This window comes from Macaca nemestrina, chromosome 6 (genome assembly GCF_043159975.1).
Source record: "Macaca nemestrina isolate mMacNem1 chromosome 6, mMacNem.hap1, whole genome shotgun sequence".
NCBI classification, from domain to species: domain Eukaryota; kingdom Metazoa; phylum Chordata; class Mammalia; order Primates; family Cercopithecidae; genus Macaca; species Macaca nemestrina.
In genome coordinates this window covers 22,136,118-22,155,924 of record NC_092130.1, presented here as the reverse complement: position 1 = coordinate 22,155,924, position 19,807 = coordinate 22,136,118, and the positions used below count along the sequence as shown (strand labels likewise).

At 39.0% G+C, this 19,807-nt stretch overlaps 2 long non-coding RNA genes across 2 annotated transcripts in view; both read left to right on the top strand.

The window, feature by feature from the left end:
- The window catches only part of LOC139363723 (uncharacterized), a 132,844-nt gene that overhangs the window by 56,742 nt on the left and 56,295 nt on the right, over positions 1-19,807 (top strand). The window contains exon 2 of the long non-coding RNA XR_011624531.1: positions 10,603-10,679. This is a non-coding gene — a long non-coding RNA (uncharacterized lncRNA). The remainder of the gene's footprint in view (positions 1-10,602; positions 10,680-19,807) is intronic.
- On the top strand, positions 15,608-18,116 carry LOC105482356 (uncharacterized). The gene is made up of 2 exons (XR_987562.3): positions 15,608-16,209; positions 17,937-18,116. It is a non-coding gene; the product is annotated as an uncharacterized lncRNA (long non-coding RNA).

Sequence of the window (19,807 nt, the reverse complement as noted above, 5' to 3'; positions counted from 1 at the left end):
GTACATGTTTATATTATTTAACAGATGTTATAATAGCACTTACTACATGCCAAGCCCTATTCTTGGTAATTTATAAGTATTGATTTATTTAATTGTTGTAACAAGCTTATAAAGTAGACACTATGGTCACCATTTTGTAGGTGGGGACATCACGGTAAAGAGAGGTTCAGTAACTCACAAAAAGTAGAGGTAGAATTTGCATCTAGGCAACCCAGTGTCCATAATCCTATGCACTGTGTTGTGCTACCTCTCTGCGTATGTGATATTTGGAACACAGAAGAGAGAGGCAAGGTGTGGACAGTATATGAGGAAAGAGTGGGTATTGACAGTGTGCCTTGGTCTGTTTGTGCTACTATAAGAAAACACAGACTGAGTATTGTAAAGAATAGAAATTTATTTTCTGGAGGCTGGGAAGGCCAAGGCACCAGCAGATTTGGTTGTCTGTTGAGGGCTGCTCTCTGTCTCCAAGATGGCACCTTGCTGCTGTATCTTTCAGGAGGGGAGGAATGCTTTGTCCTCACATGGCAGAAGGTAGAAGGGCAAGTGAATGGAATGCTGTGTGAAGCCTCTTTTATTAAGACTTTAATCCCATTCATAAGGAAGAAACCCTTCTAGCCTAATCACCTTTTAAAGGCCCCACTTCTTAATACCATCACATTGGCTATTACGTTTCAACACCTGGATTTTTGAAGGGGACACATTCAAACCATAGCACAATGGGCCCAGTCTATTCAGGAGAAACAGCTAGTTTGGAGTGCAAGAGGTTAAGCTGGAAATACCAGCCTAGAAATGTGAAAATAGGTCAATGTGTTAAGAGTCTGATAATAGGTAGTTTTCTTTTTCTGGAGATGAGGTCTCACTTTGTCACCTAGGCTGGAGTGCAGTGGTATGATCATGGCTCACTGCAGTCTCAACCTCCTGGACTCAAGCGATCCTCCCACCTCAGTTCCACAAGTAGCTGGGACCTCAGATGCATGCCACCATGCCTAGCTAATTTTTAAATTTTTTTGTACAGATGAGGTCTCACTATATTGCCCAGGGTGGTCTCAAACTCTCAAACTCAGGAGGACTTGTAGAGACCAGTCCTCCTGCTTTGACCTCCCAAAATGCTGGGATCACAGGCATGAGCCACCACTCCTGTCATGATTATAGATAGTTTTGGGTCACACAAATTCTTTGATATTATTCCCTTCAAGAAATGAAGGAATATGATATGAGATGGGTTTAGTGACTCACTTCTAATAGAATATAGCAGAAGGAGTTGGGTGTGATTTCCAAGACCAGGAAGTTTCTAGTCTAAAGGCATCGTGGCTTCCTCCTCTTTTTCTTTCTCTAAAGTTTCTCACCTTGGGAAATGCAGGCTGTATGTCATGAGGACACTCAAGAAGCCCTTTAGAGAGATGTCCGTGGTGAGGAAACAAGGCATCCATCAACAGCCAAGTGAGTGTGGCATTTTGGAAGCAGATAATCCATCCTCAGTCAAGCCTTCAGATGACTGAAGCTCTGGCCGACAACTTGACTGCAACCTTGCTTTGATTCCTAAGTTTCTGGATTCCTGACTTACAGACACTGGAAAATAATACTCATTTGTTGTTTTAAGCTGCCAAATTTTGGAGTAACTTGATCTACAGCAAGAAATAGCTAATGTGGTCCTCAGTACTATGCTGAGAAGTATGGAATTTGTTTTCTAATTCTAATACTTTGCCTAGTACCTGGTTGAGAAATGTGTCCTAAACTGGGTTGTTGATACTAGAGAGCTGCTGGAGGTTTTTGAGCAGGTGAGCAACATGATAACAGTAATCTTTGAGAAAGGTTAATAAAGAGTGGGTGGGCAAGATGAATTGGGGAAATAGGGGGTGCTTGTGGTAGGGAGGCAATTCAGGATTTTGAAATGGCTCTAGAATGTAAATGGATTGGGCCAGGGTGAGGCTTAGGATGGGGAAAAGAAATGAAGCAAATATAAGTTCTGTGAGAGCTGGGTCCTTGCATGGCTTTTTTTTTTTTTTTTCCCCCCACCAGAGCCTTGGAACCTTCCATACTGCATGGCACATAGTAGGCACCCAGTAAAATTTACTGCATGGATGATTGAATACGTGAGTGAGTGAATAAAAAAGATGGAAATGTAATGCCCCAGAAAACTTCATTTCTGCTTTTGTTTAGAAATGAAAACCCTCCAAAGATTGCATAGGTAATGTCTGAAGTAGACTTCAGTTACCTCAAACTCTCTTTTCAATTTCCACGATTCTGATTGGGAACAGTCTGTTTTCAAAGCCCATTTCCATTCTGAAGTTGATTTTAAAACACTCTTTTTCTTTCCACATCATTCCTGCCACAAACATTTATTGAGCATCTATAATATGCTTGGCATCGTGATGGGCCCTGGGGGAGAAGATGAGTGAGAAATGGTCCTGTGGAGTGTCAGTATTTCTTCCTCTGCTTTTATCTCCAGGCATCTCAGAAGTTTATTTTTGAAATAAAGATTCATTTTCTAAGTGGAATTCTAAAGTGGGGAGCGATGAGATGAATTCGGGCTTTTAGGAGCTGATTTTAGAACTTGTGGATGACTTCGACTGTTTCCTGCTCACCCTTGCTGATATGCCCTATTAATATTCAAAAGCTGTCACTTTATTTTATCTTTGTTCTTTAGTAGACTAGACTGCCGGCTGAGAGAACCTAGTTTGTCTGGTTTAGTCTTGTCACATTTGTGGGGTAGGACAAAAAGAGACATGGCCCAAGGTTGTTAGGTTTTTTTTTTTTCCTCCAATTTTGGGGAGTTTCTGCATATTTCTCTTGGCTTCACACTTTATTTAATTGACTTTTGTCCCTTTTTCTTGTAAATAAAATTTGCTGTTGCTAGGAAAAAAATCCCAGACATGAGCAAGACCTGCTGTTGAGTGGATGGTTGCTACAGGATGTACCATTTGGATTTGAGGGGGTCCGAGAAAAATCTCTAGGACTGGCGATAATCTATTACAGGCAGAGTCCCCTTTACTAGCAGACACTGTCAGGAATGCTGTGTTTGAAAGGACTCTGATGCGCATTTGGGCTTGGCAGGAAAGAGGAGAGTGTGGCATTACGGATGACTGTCACTGGTCATGAGCTGGGGACTAGCAGAGCATGTGTTTGGAGTAACTGTTGAAAGGCTGGGTCTCAGCTTAGGTGTTCATAGTAAGAAACCAAATGCAGGGAGGCTGAGACAATTTCATTTTCCTTGGCTAATCTTTTCTCCATCTCTTTCCCATTCTCTCTGTCATCATTTCCATCTTTCTTCTCCCACTTCCCTGCTCGTTCTTTTCCTGCCTTATTGTTTCTCTTTTTCTTCTCCCTTTGCCACTGCTTACCTCTCTTTCTACTGACATGAAGGGCACCTTTCCATACTCACCCTGGTCACACACCTTAGAAAGCTATGGCTTTTCTCTGCTAGTCTTGGTACAGTTCAGAACTACTTAGTGCTTAGGTTGATGGGTGGATGGCTTTACAACTGCCAAGGCTTCATTTTGCCTCTGATCCTTCTGGTCTTCTTGACATGCTGGCACAGGCACTAAAGGGGCCCTAAGATGTGCGAGGCCACAGCCACATACCTGGCCAAGAAGTTGCTATCAAGACAAGGAGGATGTACAAATAGTGACCCTCTGTTTTCTCTCTCCATTTGTACCCACACTGTGCATAATCTCTGTGGGGTGTTCCTCCTGGCTCTTCTCATCAGAAGTAAATTTGTTTAACATTAAAAAAAATCTAAAAATATTCAGATACTCGACGCTAAAGGACAAACTGTGTTTCATTTAAATTTGCCTTCCATTTAATTCAAGGCGGGCATGCTCGAAGCTGCTTCCTCTAGCTGTGGCAGACTCAACTATTATCATAATGCTGTCTCCTTTTTTTCCCTTCTCCCCATTTGATAACCACGTTTTACTCTTAAATATTTAGTTTTCTTTTATTCAACCTTTTAGGTTACTATATTGGTGCAGAAGGGAGGGGGGAGAGAGTCTTTTTCTCTTCCCAGTTGATATTCATCTGTCTGCCTAAAATTATTTTTTTCTTCTTTTTTCCTTTTTCTTCTTTGTCATTTACCACCATTTTGGCTGGTGGGTGTAGGGTATGTGTTTTTTTTTTTTTTTTTTTTTAACCTCTAAGCACATTGAACGTCTTTAGCTTGTACATTAGACAGGAGACTGATAGGATAATGATGATGGAATGTTAAATGCTATCTATGTAAATCAGCTCCTTCAATGGGTACAAGATTCAGTTACTTTAGGTCTTTTTTTATTTGACATACATTTTCATTTTTTTAAAGGAGAATAATCTTGGATTGTTATTAACCTACTTTAGAAGAATCTTTGCATTACCAGACACATTACTATTTTGCATAAAGTCATATTAAATTTTGGTATGATGTACAACATCATTTTCTCTTAAATGTCGCTGTTAACCTCCAAATAGTTTCTTTTGTATCTTTGGTCTAGGATTGGGTTCTTATAGCCAGATCGCAATCAGGAAGTAGGAAGGAAGAAATGAAGATCTTTACATGCTCTCTCTTGGCAGGGGAAAGGAACTGATCTTTTCTCCATTTATTTGAGGCATGGAAATCAGCTGGCTAGATTCTCTAAGGGTATGTATATTTTGAGGTAATAAGGGAAACCCCTGCTATATCTTTGAGTTCTAGAACAAAGCTGATGAGAGCCCAGCTTGCAATAGGATTGGATTCAATTAAGGCCATTAGAATAGTTATCATGCGTTTGGTTGCCAGTGAAAGACCCAGCTCAGATCTGATTATACACAAGGATGCAGGTGGTCTCAGGGATGGCCTGGAACCAGGATCTCAAGAGACCTTGTCAGGTTTCCCTCTTCTCTTCTTTTCCCCACTCTTCACTCTCACCCCTCCCATCGTTCTTTTTGTATCTGTCTCTCTCTGTATATCTTTCTCTCCTTTTTCCATTTTCTCCCATCTCTTTCCCTCCCTCCCTCTCTCAATTCCCTATCTCCTCACCTCTCCCCTTATCTCTCCCCATTTCTCCTTCCATCTTTCTCTGCTCATCACTCTGTACCTTGTCTCTCTCATTTTTCTCTCTCCACTTTCTCTCTTTTTTCCTTCGCTCACCCCATTTCTACTCCCGTATTTCTCCCTCATCTTTCTCCCTCTCTCTCATGGATTCTTTGTCTCTTCCCCATGTCTTCTCCCATGTCTCTATTTTTCCATGTTTCTCTTACTCTTTCTCCCCAAACCCGTTCCCATATTTCTTTCTATCTCCCCTCCAACTCATCATCCCTCTGCCCCACCTCTATCCCTCTCCTCCATACCTTGCCCCATCTCTTGCCTGCTCCACAAAGACCTGTTTAGTAGCTCCCTGCACATATTGGGAGACACTGCACAGGCAGCTCCAGTTTTACATATTCCCACCTTGGCGGCTCCAGAGGAAGGACTGTGCTGTTTCCCCAGGCTTCAGTTTTATGTAAATTTCAATGGAGATTTTAATTGACCTCGCTTGGGTTTCCCATCCACTTTTTGGGATTAATTTGTTTATGCCAGCAAAATAAGAAGCTGTCTTGCTTGCTTGGGTCAAATGCCCATCCATATGGCCATTGGTGAAGGGGGTGAGTGTAAGGTATTAGGATATGTAGCTTCACCATAATCATTTGTAGTAGGAAAGGAGTTGTTTCATTAAACACACGAGGATGTTACCAACAGAAGAAACAGGAAATAGACTCTGGGCAGAAAGCAGCAGCAGATATCTACTACAGCCACCAAGCTAGGGGTATGGGAAGAAGAGAACTGCCCTCCATACCACTACACTGTCCTGTCCAGAGGGTGTATATTGATAGTGGGGTGGGAGAGGTACGTCTTTCTAGTGGATATAGCTGACCCTTTCTCATTTGGTTGCAGGAATCCTTCCAGTTGGTTGGAAAAGATCCATTTAAAAAATCCCTTTAGTAATCTTTTCTCCTTGTCACTAATGTCTTCCACTTCCCAGCCTGTTATGAGGGGGGTGCTGCAACTCAGTCAAAATAGCCACACATTTCTCACCCTTGGTTTCTTTCCCCAGGCTTCTTATCATTCTAACTGTACCAACGCTATACTGTTTCCTGGGATGCCTCAATTCCCACAGGAGACATGGGCTAAACCCTCCTTCCCATGGCTCAACCTGAAATGGGTAGTCGTATTTCAAACAAAGAAGCAAAAAAAAAAAAAAAAAAAAAAAAAAAAAAAAGAGAGAGAGAGAGAGAGAGAAATGAAATAATCACAGGAAGGAAATAATCATCTAATATAGGGGCACTCAGAATTGCAATGGGAAACTTGGGGAGCTGAGATGTAAAGGTGCATATTCAGCCTCATGGTGCATCAGTGGTTTTGGATTGATTTACAGAGAAGGAGATGGAATCTATAACAAGATAGGAGAGAGAGAACAGAAGAGTGAGGCTGGAGGGTGCTGATGATACATTTTGCTTTCTTTATGCTAGTTTGGAGGTGAATGTCCTTTGCTCAACAGAAACATGCTAGGATTTGGGAGCTTGGGTGGGGAGAATGACAAGCACACCTTTAATTAGGATGGAAAGCATTTGGTTAGATTTACTTGCTTCAAAATACTTTAACTGAAGAGAGCCAACCCCAAAGTTGAGTTGAAGCCAATTCAATTTCTCCCTAACAAATAGAGCCAGGAGTGCTGATGATGTGTGTCAATGGAGAAAGCAACCTCATGGGTCCTTCTCAACATGCTTATGGAGGAGGTCATGGGGCAAGAGGGGAAAGTGGGCTCAGCAGGGTGGTGCTGAGAGCTCTATTTCCTCCACCAGGCTGTTAATAGCAGTTTCTGGCCGAGCCTGTGGCTCAAGCTGCCCATTTTGAATTTGGCTGGCGACTCCTCTGGGCAGGCTCTGCGCCTCTGCCTGTTTGTGTTAGAATGCGACACATGGACCCAGCAGTCAGCCAGGTGCCAACCATGTAATCCGACGCCATATGTTCCCAAGTCAGGAGAGAATAGAGCAGATTTTTTTTTTTCCTCAATTTTGGAAGTAGGTTAATTACATTCATCTACATTTTCAGCTCTAGGGGTCACAGATGCTAAATTATTTCTGACATATTTAGGTGGTCATTTATGACCAAAATTATTAAGTGTGAACTTTACCATCTATGGGAGGGTGCAAAGTGCATATTCCTAAAATGAGACCACATCTCAAAAAGATGTTCCCTTTGTGAAAATGTTTCTCATTGGCACGGCTTTAAAAATGGATTTAAAGTGTTGTTTTGAGGGGAAATTGGTGCTTCTCATTTTATCAGCCTGTTCCTCTGCCCAGATGTTGGTTTGTTTGTGGTATTTACCCAGTTTTCCAGTGGATGTTAGTGGATGGAGCCGGCTGTGTCCTTTCTCTGCTGCTTTACATTCTTCAAGCTTTAAGTACAAACCCCTAACTTTTGAGTGAAAAATGCCTGTATGATTCAGGGTATTTAACCAATGCAAGTGAGAAGCAGTCTTTCACATGGCTAATATTTATGGAGCATTTGATCAGTGTAAAGACAGTGCTGAGATGTTTAAATGCAGTATTTTATTCAATCCTGGAACAAGTCATGTGGCCGGAACTCTTATTATCCCTGTTTTGCAGTGAAGACATTGGATGTGCCTATTACCTTCCATTAGCCCTTCCAGATGTGGACCTCACACTGCACCCTGCTCTGTGTCTCAGTAGGCTGATCAATATGGATTACATCTGCAGTCCCCTGCCCTCTGGCTTATTTTTGGGTTTGGTCACTGAGGATCTCGGACAAGGAGATTGGAAAGATAAAGGGAGGAGAGTGGAGTAGAACTAGGACTAGAACTTGACAGTTTGCATATATATCCAATCCCTGTACTTACAAGCTATGTTCTCTGACTAAGTTTCTTAGCATCTTTGATCCTCAGATTTTTTTCTGTGAAATGGAGATGATTCTTCTTATTTCTTGGATAGTGGTGGAGGACTATTCAGTTAGATGATGTACATAACAATACCTAGCCAGATTTCTCATTGTAAATATGTGTATGTGTGTGTGTACATATATATATATTTCCTTTGCATTTTGAAGTAGTCTGTGGTGATGATACTTTGTTACTATAGTCTATTCTGTAATGCATCAGATGCCTATATCCTGCCCAGATCCCCCTCACCCGTCTGGGAGGTCACCTGCATACAACGAACCACTGCCACAGTCTCCCCGCCCGAGGGAGTGTGCTTTGCCCTCAAGAGGAGTATGCCAGGGATGCCCATGTTTCTGTTGATTCCTGGATTTTAAAGGTTTTCTTAAAATCTGAGATTTTTCAGATTTTACAAAAATTTGAATTTTGTCAACTGCTTTCTCAGTGTTTATGGTTCACATGATTTCCCTCTTTGATTTATTAGCATGTTGAATTACATTAATGGATTTTCTTGTGTTGAACTCTCTTTGCATGCCTGGAACATTATTTTAATTGGCTATTTGGTTCTCTTTGCTAATATTTTATTTACTGTTGCATCCATATTTACAAGTGAGATTGGTCTGTAGTTTTTTGATACAATCTTTACCAGATTCAGGTATCAGTATCATACTTGCCTCAAAAGGAATTGGGAAAATTTTATTCCTTTTTAATTCTCTGGAACAGCTTAAGTAGCATTGGGATTACTTCTTTTGGGAAGGTTTGGTACAGCTCGTGTATGAAATAATTTAGGTTGAGTGTTTTTTTATTGTTAGTTTTTGTTTGTTTCAAAGTAGGTCTTTGATAATTTTGTCTGTTTCTTGTAGGAAGTTGGTACGTTTAAACTTTCTCCAACTGGAATCAGTTTGGGAAATTGCCTTTTAAAAGAATTATTCATTTATTTAGGTTTTTAGATTTCTTGAGCAGAGTTACACAAAGTGTTTTCTAATGTCTTCAGTTTTCAGTTTCGGTAGTTGTTTGCTTCTTGCCGTTTCTTTTTTATGCATTTGTGCTTTTTCTCCCATTCTTTTCCTTGATTGAGTGAGCTCATGCTTTGTCTGTTTTGTTGATTTCTTAAAAGACCAGATCTTTAACTTGTTTACTAGTTCTGTTATTCAGTTTTATAAAGCATTACATTCTGCTATTTATTTTCTTCTTTCTGCTTTGTTTTGATTTACTTCATTATTCTTGTTCCAACTTTTAATTTGGTTGTTTAATTTATTTTCATTCTTTTATCTCTACTGGTTTCTGCTTTAGTTGTGTCTTATAGATTCTGATATGTAGTTTCTAAAAATTATCATTCTAACATTTTCGTTAGCACATATTAAATTTTTATATATACTCAAGTTTATTCATGTTCTATCTCATCTGTATCATTTATGTGTCTACCTATTTTTTCCAGAATGAAAATTTTTAAGTCACTGTAGCTGTATAACACATTTGCTATATAACATATATAAAGCAAGTCATTCCTCATTCCCTTCTTTTTCTTCATATTTGTTTATGTGATTTTACTTGTTGGTGAGTAGTTTTACTAAAATTGACATTTACAATTACTTGTCAAATTTTATTGGGATTGCATTGATTATGTAGATTTGCTGGGGAGAACAGATACGTTTATAATATTGAATCTTCTTACCCCAAAACAAGTTATATTTCTTCATTGTTTGTTTTTTAATGTCCTTCAATAGTTTTAGTTTTACTTTTGCACATGTTCCACTAAACTTTTGTTTTATTTACTCCAAATTTTAGGCTTTTCGTTCTTTATTATTATTCTTGTTATTATTTTTGCTAGTGTGAATGGAAATTTTTCCCGTCTATATTCTTTAAGCATTTACTATTCGTTTACAAGAATGGCATTGATTTTCATTTATTTCTTGTGTAACTGACTTTATTAAATGCTTTTATTGTTTCTATGATTTTTTGTTATCTTATGCTTTTTAAGTATATAATTAGATTAAAATAATGATAGCCGGGCATTCATTTTTTTGAATAGTCATATCTATTATTTTGTTGCTTTTACATATGCTAACTGGCACTTTTAGAACAATATTAAATAACAAATGTAAAAGCATGCCTCACATTTATTGCTGACTTTAATGGAGATACTTCTAGTATTTCACTAGTTAGCATGTTTCTTAATTTGGGAGGTTACATATGTCTTTTCTCAAAAAGGAAGCTTTTTAAAGAGGGGGTATAGCTCAGTAGCAGAGCATTTGACTGCAAAAAGTAAAAGTCAGTTTTTTTTTTAAAGTTATAGATGAATTTAAATTTTATCAAATGCTTTTTGACAATTTTCTAGGCAGTCATATTTTTCTCCTTTGACTTATTAAAATGATGAATTTCATTAATGAATATGCTAAGATTGAAATATGTTTGAATTCCTGGAAGGAATCAATTTGCATAATATGTTGGATTCTCGTTGTTAATATTTTATTTAGGATTTTTTTACATAGATATTTAAAAAATTAGGTTGGTTTGCCTTTTTATCTTTGTAATATTTTAGTATCAAAAATTTAACTCTTAATGAATTTCTAATAGTCTATCATGTGAATATGCCATAAATTAATGCCTCAAATTGTTTCTTCATGTATATATTTAAGGACATTTATTTTGCTTTCAGTTTTTACCACTGTAAATACAGTGGCAATGAATACTCTTGTTAATTCCTCCTACCTTTTAGGTCTCAGCTTATTCACTACTTCCTAAGAGAATCCTTCCTGGCCCCTTCAGTACACTGAATTCTCCAATTACATAGAGGTATGTTTTATTCACTGCACTTTTTTTTGCCAGGAATCAACATTGACTGTGTTTATTTGACTGATGTTTGCCTTTTTTGGCAGATGGTAAGTACTGTAAAGTCACGGATCATGTCTAATAGTGCTCATCACTACATACTCCAAGGATTTCTGTTCCTGGTCCATTGTATATGCTTAATAAATGTTTGTATAGAACACTGATTACTATCTGTCTAAAGAGGATAGGCCTGTTACATAAAAGAGAATATGTGTTTTTTTCCCTGGCTACTTGTGTATATTGAGATGGCAAATTTGTTAGTTGGAGCTGGGGCTGGACCGAATTGTTTTCATAATTTAGGAGGGAGGAATTTGGTTGGAGTTGGAATGATGGAGAAGGGTCAGTGGACAGGATTAGAAAGGCTGAGATGCATGATGGGGAAATGGAGCCAGAGGCTCTGGAGCTGGTATGAAAGGAATAAGGAGCTTCAGAGAGGGGATTTCCCTTTTTTTTTTTTTCTTTTACTTTAAATTCTGGGCTACATGTGCAGAGAGTACAGGTTTATTACATAGGTATACATGTGCCATGGTGGTTTGCTGCACCTATCAACCCGTCATCTAGGTTTTAAGCCCCGCCACCCTAATGCACATTAGGTATTTGTCCTAATGCTCTCCTTCCCCTTCCCCGCCACCCCACAATAGGCCCCGGTGTGTGATATTCAGAGAAGGGAATTTTCATATGAAATTCTATATAATGGAGTCCTTCTGTATAACTCCAACGTCTTCAGCAAAGCCTACGGAAATCTTCAAGTGCTTAGTTTATGTAGATTTCTAATGAAAATCATTGTTTTGGGGCTCAGGCAGGGTTATTCGCCAAGCACAAAGATGTCCACTATCATCTGAGCTTCACTAAGACTAAATTTAACAGACGCAAATGTAAAGCCCTGTATGTGGCTTAAAAAAATGTCATATACACAAGTAGACATTTTGAGGAGACTTGACTTTGACAACTCTCGTTTTGAAAAATGCAGGCAATTATCTGAGTATGACATGAGCCAGTTCTATGTAATCACTATTAAAACCAAAACAATGAATATAGTCATTAATAGTGCAGGATTCTATTCAAGGTAGATCATAGTTGCACTTCGCTCTTAAACTATTTTTTGTAGTTCTTTACTTTAGTCATTGGCAAATTCTATAGCACCCAGTGCCTGCTACTCAATTAAAAAAAAAAAAAAAACTGGAAGCCATGGCTTAGGAGTAATGGTTGATGGAAAAGGAGAAATTTAATCCCAGAAAGAGAAGACTTGAGGGCCACTGGATACCTGTCCTCAACTATGTTGAAAGAACATGTTGAAGACAGAGAGATTCTGGTTTATGGGCTGCAGAAGGCAGATCTGGAACAATGGCAGATATTATAGGGCAGAAGAAGTAGACTCAGTATATGGAAATGCTCTATGATTAAACTGTAATGTACTGTTGTTTGAAGAAGGAGCTTTCCGGACTTGAAGATTCCAGCAGAGGTTGCATGACCATGTGAATGAAAGATTGTAGAGGAGATTTCTGCATTGGGTGGACTGGATTACATGACTTCTTCATTCCTTTTCAATGGAGAGTCTGTGAAAAAGGCTGGTCTTACTGCTTTCGCTCTTGTTATTACTACTTTAATATATGCCTTGCCCTTCAGGCTACAAGCTCCGTGAGGACAGGACTATGTCTATCTTGTTATCAGGGCCCAGCTTAGAGCTTTGCACTGCCTAGGTGCTTGGAACTACTTGGTGACTTGAAATGAATGACTGCCTTACTCAATAGCCAAGGCCAGTGGAGTAGTTTAGCCAGTGAAGCAGAGAGAATTAATCAAAGGGATTGGGTCAGTTGATTACGTATCTCCCTGGAACCTATCCTTAACGTGCCAAGTATTGAGCTGATGGGACACCTGGTCTTACTGTCAACATCACTGTTTAGGTGTAGACTTCCATTTCTCCATTTATGACATGATAAAGAAGCAGTATGATGGAGTTGTTAAGAGCACAGTTTCTGGGGTAAGACTGGCTTGCATTACTTGGAAGTTATTTAGTCTTCCCATATCTCAGTTTTATCTTTGTAAAACAGAGAAAAGAATAGTACCTTCCTCACAGGGTTGCTGTGAGGATTATGTGTGTGTGTGTTTTTGTGTGTGTACATGCACATGCATGTGTAAGTTGTTATAAATCGGTGTGCACTTTTTTCCTTTAAGTTAAGCTATTGGAGCAAATAGAAAATATAATAAGACTCTATGTAATATTTGTGAGGATGATTCTTTCTATATGTAGGCACTTATGAAGAAGCCTTCTCAAATTCTTTTTTTTTTTTGAGAGAAGGTCTCACTCTGTCACCTAGGGTGGAGTCATGTGATCTCACCTCACTGCAGCCTCAACCTCCTGGGCTCAGGTGATCTTCCCATCTCAGCCTCCCAAGTAGCTAGAAGTACAGGCATGTGCCACCAGGCCTGGCTAATTTTTTGTACTTTTTTGTAGAGATGGGGTTTCGCCATATTGCCCAGGCTGGTCTCAACCTCCTAAGCTTAAGCAATCCTCCCACCTTGGCCTTCCAAAGTGTTGGTATTACAGGTGTGAGCCACTGCTCCCGGCCTCAAATTCTTATCTGTTCATATACACACTAAAGAAGTAAGGAGGAGGCAGGGGCTGAGTTTCAGTCTAGCTTTGCCACATGCCACGATCTTCGGCAGGCCATTCTCCTTTCTTAAATACAAGTAACATGGGGCTGAGTACACCAGTCTTGATCTTCTTCCAGTGGACTTGGAGCATGAAATAAAATGAGCTAAAACATATGGCAGGATCTAGCTAACTGTATAGAATAAAATGCATACCTTCAGGTCTATTATTGCTCCTGTCTTTGGCCCATATACACACTTTGTTGTGGGGGCCTGGCCCAGCTGCTAGTCTGCAGGGAAAAGATTTCCAGTCCTTCCAGGTTAGCTCTCCTACTCATAATTCTTTCCTGGGAGAAGGAAAGGAGGGATGTTTCCTCTGTGCTTTAAAGTTGATCAGGATGCTCAGGTGCAAGGTCTTCGATCAGAAAGAAAAATTGCTGTTTAGATTTTTATCCCATTTCTTCGATGCTGTTTCTTTCACAGTCCCTTTAGAAATTTCCCTAGTTCTCCTGTGGCATAAAATGAGTCAGAATGGCAAATGAAACATGCAGAAGACATAAATTCCAGGCATAAAATATAAATCAAATATACATCTATCAATTGGCTTTATGCTATCCGAGCTGCCCCCAGGGTGTCAGTGGATCAGGTGAATGGATTTCTGCCACTGTGGGTAATTCCATAAGGTAATAGGGTGGGCCCTAATGCAGTGGAGAGGTAATATTCTCCAAGTTGTATATCATGGTTTAAGAGGGGAATTTGTATATTTTGATTTTGCGAGTCAATGAAGTTGAGTCCCTAAGGCACTCTCGGAGCTCAGCCTCTCTGAGACTGTGGAGAGAAGCTGGCTCAAGGCCAGGAACACCGCCTGAGGAAAATGAAGCCACCTAGGCTCCAGAGGCCTGGTCCAGAAAGACTCTGTCCTATGGCCTCAGGGAATGCTCAGGATAGAGAAAATTACCATATAAATATTATATGTTTTTTTTTCATTTAATGGGCTAAGTTAACTATTATACCAAATAGTGAATTTGTCAAACCAAGTGAGAAAAAATTCAAGCTATTTGATTGACAACACTCAACCAGAATGGTCAATGAATTAGTTCTAGTAATTGTGATGATGGAGCTCTGTGATGATGTAGTGAGAGAGAGAAGAAAGATGGAGAAGGAAGAAACACAGGAAAGGCTAACACTCACTGAGCTGACATTTTATTTTCCCAAGTACTGGGTTTAGCAGTTTTCATGCACAAATTCATTTAATCCTTCCTACATCCCTATCAGGTAGGAACTATGACTTTCATTCACATTTTATGATTGAGGAAATTAGGCATCAAGAGGTTAAGCAACTTGCCCAAGGACCACCAAGTTAGTGGTATAGCAGTGATTTGAATGCCCTCTTAACCACTATACCATGTCACCTTCAAAGAAGAAAAGTTATTTCCAATTTGGAGAATAGTTTTTTAGGTTCCAGGAAGTCTGACAACTTAGGTTTAAAAAAGCTAGATTGGAAATGAAAGTATTAGAAATGTGCCTGAAAGTAAGTTACTGCTCCTGAATACATCAATATGCTTAAGAATTGTTTCTACAGCTCTGCAAAATTAGTGGGAGGTAGGAAATAACCTGTTTTGACTTCATTTTAGATAAAATCTGTTAGCAAAACCCATGTTTGGACCTCAGTTCAAGTAGAGCTGTAGAGATCTGGTGAGCTGGCTTAGATTTAAGTGTTTTTGAGGTTCCAAAGTAGGGTCCTAAAGAAAGATGCAGACTTCGATTTGATTACCAATGTAGAGCTGTGCTAAACATTTCCAATTGCCGAGGAACCCCAAGTCCAGCCCGTATTATGCATATGGCAATAAGCAAGATACAGTAAATGAATAACTATTATCCAACCCCATCTTCCTAACAGAACTCAGTTATATTCAATCAGTTACCCTTCCCCCATGCAACCATTTACCTCAGGGACGTTGATCCCCATCTCAGTCCCCAGGGTGGCCTGATTGAGTTCACAGTAATCTAATCCCACTAGCCTAAGATTGGTTCAACAATTGACATGTGACCTAGTAGTGACCAGTTAAAAGTGGTGGAGAGAAGGGGAAAGGTTGAGACTTTGGGGATACATTTTCTTCTATTTAAAGAGAAATCCCAGAATGAGATCAGCTTTCTCTTTTCTCCAGAAGTAATTGTGTCTGTGTAGTGATAACTATATATCACAGTGCTTTGAGCCATTTCTGAAATACTCAAGTAGAATCATCTTTAAAAATAAGAGCTTATTTTCTAATTTATCACAACAAGAAGTTCAGAAATAGGACAGTTCTAGGGTTGGTTAATTCAAGGAACACAAGGTTCCTTACATCTATTTACTCTTTGTGTTAATACCTTTCTCCATGGTGACAAGGTGGCCATAGCAACTCCAAGAATCACCTTCTCACACAGATCTGTGCAGAGGCAGTAAAAGGGCAAGTTCCTGACTTGTGTCCCTTTATATGAATATAAATGTTCCTGGAAGGGCCAAGGCCAACTTCCCCTTACAATGCCAAGATTTTGTGAGATGTGCATTATTTAACTGATTGTGGGCGGACCAATGAAATATCCATAATTGGCTTAGATCATGAACACCCACATTGGGAAGGAGTTAATGAAGTACACTAATCTCTGATACATGAACAAAACTGAGCTTCTGTTAGAAAGGAGGAAGGTGGAGAATATGACTGTTGGGTAGACAACCAATAGGGTCAACCAATGCCTGCAACAATTACAGGGAATGGCTGCCAGTTTGAATGAAGCTAACACGAAGGATGGCAGAGTGATGAGAGACAAAGAATCTGGGTCTTTAATGACATAATGAGCTGCTAAATCAGACCAAACAAGAAGCCTGAGCAACTATCTGTGGACCTCCTGTTAACGTGTTGTAAGAAGTTCCTTTATTATTAAACCTGTGTGAGGTTTCTGTTATTTCCAACTGAGATGATTACACATGGAGTTTGGTGAATGAATACGTGATGTAATGTTTAAGTTCCTGGGATGAAGATCTCATTGTATCTGACTTTGGGATAGGCAAATTTATAAAAAGATGAGGATAAGTAAACTTTTGATGTATTGAGTCATAGTTTAAATGTATCAGGAACACACAGTGAATTCTTTTGAAAAGATCTCATCTTGTATTTTATTTATCTTATAAAGTTATTCTTTTAAAAAGAGTTAGTGCATACCTGTGGTCATTAGGGTTGAGAGGAGGTATCTCTGTGAGTAACCAGGCCTCTCCCGGATGGAGATAAAGTGGGGAGATTATTTGGGAATGCTGGGGAAGTATTCAGTTTACACATTCTCCAAATATTTGTTGAGTGCCTACAATGTGTTGGGCACTGTGCTTGACTTCAAGGATACAACAATGAACAAGGCAAACATGATGCTGGCTTTCAAAATTTTGGATAATTTCCTCTATGTTTTAGGGATTTAGACCCGGAGATCCCTAATCAATCCTAAACATATAGAGAATATTAGTGACAATTTTGTTTTACTAAATATTATACTAATTTAATATGCAATATCTGCTGGCTATATAGCATTTACAGAGAGCAAATTTATAAATCACATAATAGTAATAAATATCTATTGTTGAGGACTCATTATGTGTCATGTGCTGTTCAAAGTGTCTTATACATTGTCATGTCCTCCTATAATAATCCTGTGTGGTAGATATTACTAGTCATCTCATTTTGCAGATGAGAAGCCTGAGAGATATTAAATATTTTATTAAAGTTACACAGTTAATAAATTGCTGAGTTGAGACTTGAATCCTGGTTGTTTTATTCCTGAGCCTTCTCCTTATCCCCACTATATGGGCATGTATCTTGCTACCCCATTGTACAGATTTGAATGTGAGGCTCAGACATAGGACATGACTCACCTTTTTTACTGTTGAGAAAGTCTGCGCCTATCTCACAGGGTCTTATGAGGATTAAATGAGACAATATGTAAAAAAAATAAATTAACATGGTGCCTGGTATGCAGGAAGCCTTCAAGAAATGCAGGGCTTTGGTTTGTTATTGTAAAACCAGGTCTTAAGTTTTGTAGTCTATTGCTTGAGATTATTAGAAACCTCTGAATTTTAAAAAGTCACAACATCTTTAAAAATACCATACCCAGTTCTTTTAAACCCTCTGTACTTATAGGAATTTATTTATGTTGTAGGGGAAATTGGAGATGGAGATACAGATACATAAACAGTATCAGAAAGTCTCTACTACCTCCTTTCATTCTTTTCAGTACAATCATGGTTTGACCCAGAAATCCAGGACTGGGGGCCACTGGGTTCTCTATCAGTTTTCAAAAGGTGACGTCATAGAATCATAGAATGTTAGAATTGGAAGGACATGGAATCTAATTTCTCATTTGAAACCTGAACTCCTTTTTGTTTTTTTCCTGGATGACACTTTCTGAAATTTGGGTTTGGGCTTTTGCGTACACGTGAAGATATTTACCACTCCTTTATCACATAGAAAAAAACAAATCAGGCTAACTCTTTAAAAAAATTGTTTGCACTATCACATACATACAGAAAAGAGCACTAATCACATAGCTGTATTGATTTTCACAAAATGAGACAATAGAGAATAACTGGATGAATTTTCACAGGAAGAACACCTGAGTAACCAGCACCCGGAGGAGAAACAGGACCTTATCTATGTCCCGAAGCCCCGCTGTGCCCTCTCCCGATCACTAACCATTAGAAGGAAATTACTATCCTACTTCTGATGCCATAAACTGATTTTGCTTGTTTTTGAATGTAACATAAATAGAATCACACAGCATGTACTTCTTTGTTTCTGGTTTCATTCTGTTAATATAACATTTAGGAGATTTATCCATGTTGTTTTATGAAGTTACAGCTTGTTCATTAACTCATTGCTGTGTAGAACTTGATTATATGAACATACCACACTTTATTCATCCATTCTTCTTTTGATGAACAATTGGGTTGTTCTCAGTTTAGGTTATTAATTACAAGGCTTCTGTGAACTTTCTCGAACATGCCTTGGTGAGCATTTCTTTACACTTCTGTGGGGGTATATACCCAGCATTGGAATTGCTGAGTCATAAAAATTGTATGTTTTCAATTGCAGTAGATTCTGCCAAATAACTTTTCAGAGTGGTTTTCTAGTCTAGAAAGATTATATTTAACTTTTTTATGGACAAGAACCAGGGGGAAGCATTGGAAGTCCCATTGTATGGGCCTGTAGCATTAGAAGCATCTGGTTAATAAATTGATTGCTCAATGTGTCTTGATTGAGCTTTTACTATGTGCTAGACACTGTGCTAGAGGCACTAAAGACCTTATGGACTAATGGAGGGAGATAATTTAAACATATAGTCACATTATTGACTATATATTTACAAACTGCTGAGTTGAGACTTGAATCCTGGTTGTTTTATTCCTGAGCCTATTCTCCTTATCCCCACTATATGGGCATGTATCTTACTCCCCCATTGTACAGATTTGAATCTAAGGCTCAGACATAGGACATGACTCACCTTTTTTACTGTTGAGGAAGTCTGCACCTATCTCACAGGGTCTTATGAGGATTAAATGAGACAATATGTAAAAAAAATAAATTAACGTGGTTCCTGGTATGCAGAAAGCCTTCAAGAAACGGAGGGCTTGGTTTGTTATTGTAAAACCAGGTCTTAAGTAAGTGCTATAAAGGAGTACAAAATGCCATAAGACCAACAGACTAGTGTCCTTTCCCTTTTGATTCTTTCTGAAAGGAAGGGGAGAAGGGGGAAAGCAACCTAACCTCTAACTGTAATAGCCTTAATTGTGAACCAGCTTCTAAGCTATCAGGTTGGAACCTAATTAATCACTGAGGGTGGTATAGAATTGATGAATTGCTTTGGTGCTCTTTTACTAGTATAAATCTTTGATTTAATGATTGCTGCTCTCTGATTCATACCACACTACCCTGGTGATCAATATGCATGATGAATGGCTGATTTTCAAGAACCACCCACTTTGTAAGCTCTTTTACATGTACAGTGTGTGTGTGTATGAATTAGTACTCTAGACAGATTTCCGACAAAGAGGCAGAGGGTGAGGTAATATTATGGGTGAGGAGGAGGGGAAGAGATGGGGGAGATGAATGGAATTTGCTCGCAGAAGTTAGGAGGAAATGTTCAGAACAGGCGAAATAAAGTACTACATGAGAGGGCTCCTCTTCTGCGTTGACTTTTTGACAAGTGTCTATTGGCCCAATCCTTGGGTTCAAGGATCTGCTGTTGCTTGGAGGAGACTTACTGTCCACAGCTCCTTCAGAGAGAGAAACTTTTTATAGGCTAAGAGCTTCATGTAATTTACTAGCTCTGAATTTCTGGGCTTTATTTCAGAGTTTCTAATGCTGAGTGGGGATGAAGTTGGAAAGTTGATTGTAGTTTGCAGAGGTCCAGGAAGACTTGTTTTGTGGTTTGCTCATTGGTTCCTTCATTAAACCCAGAGCTATTTATTGAGTACC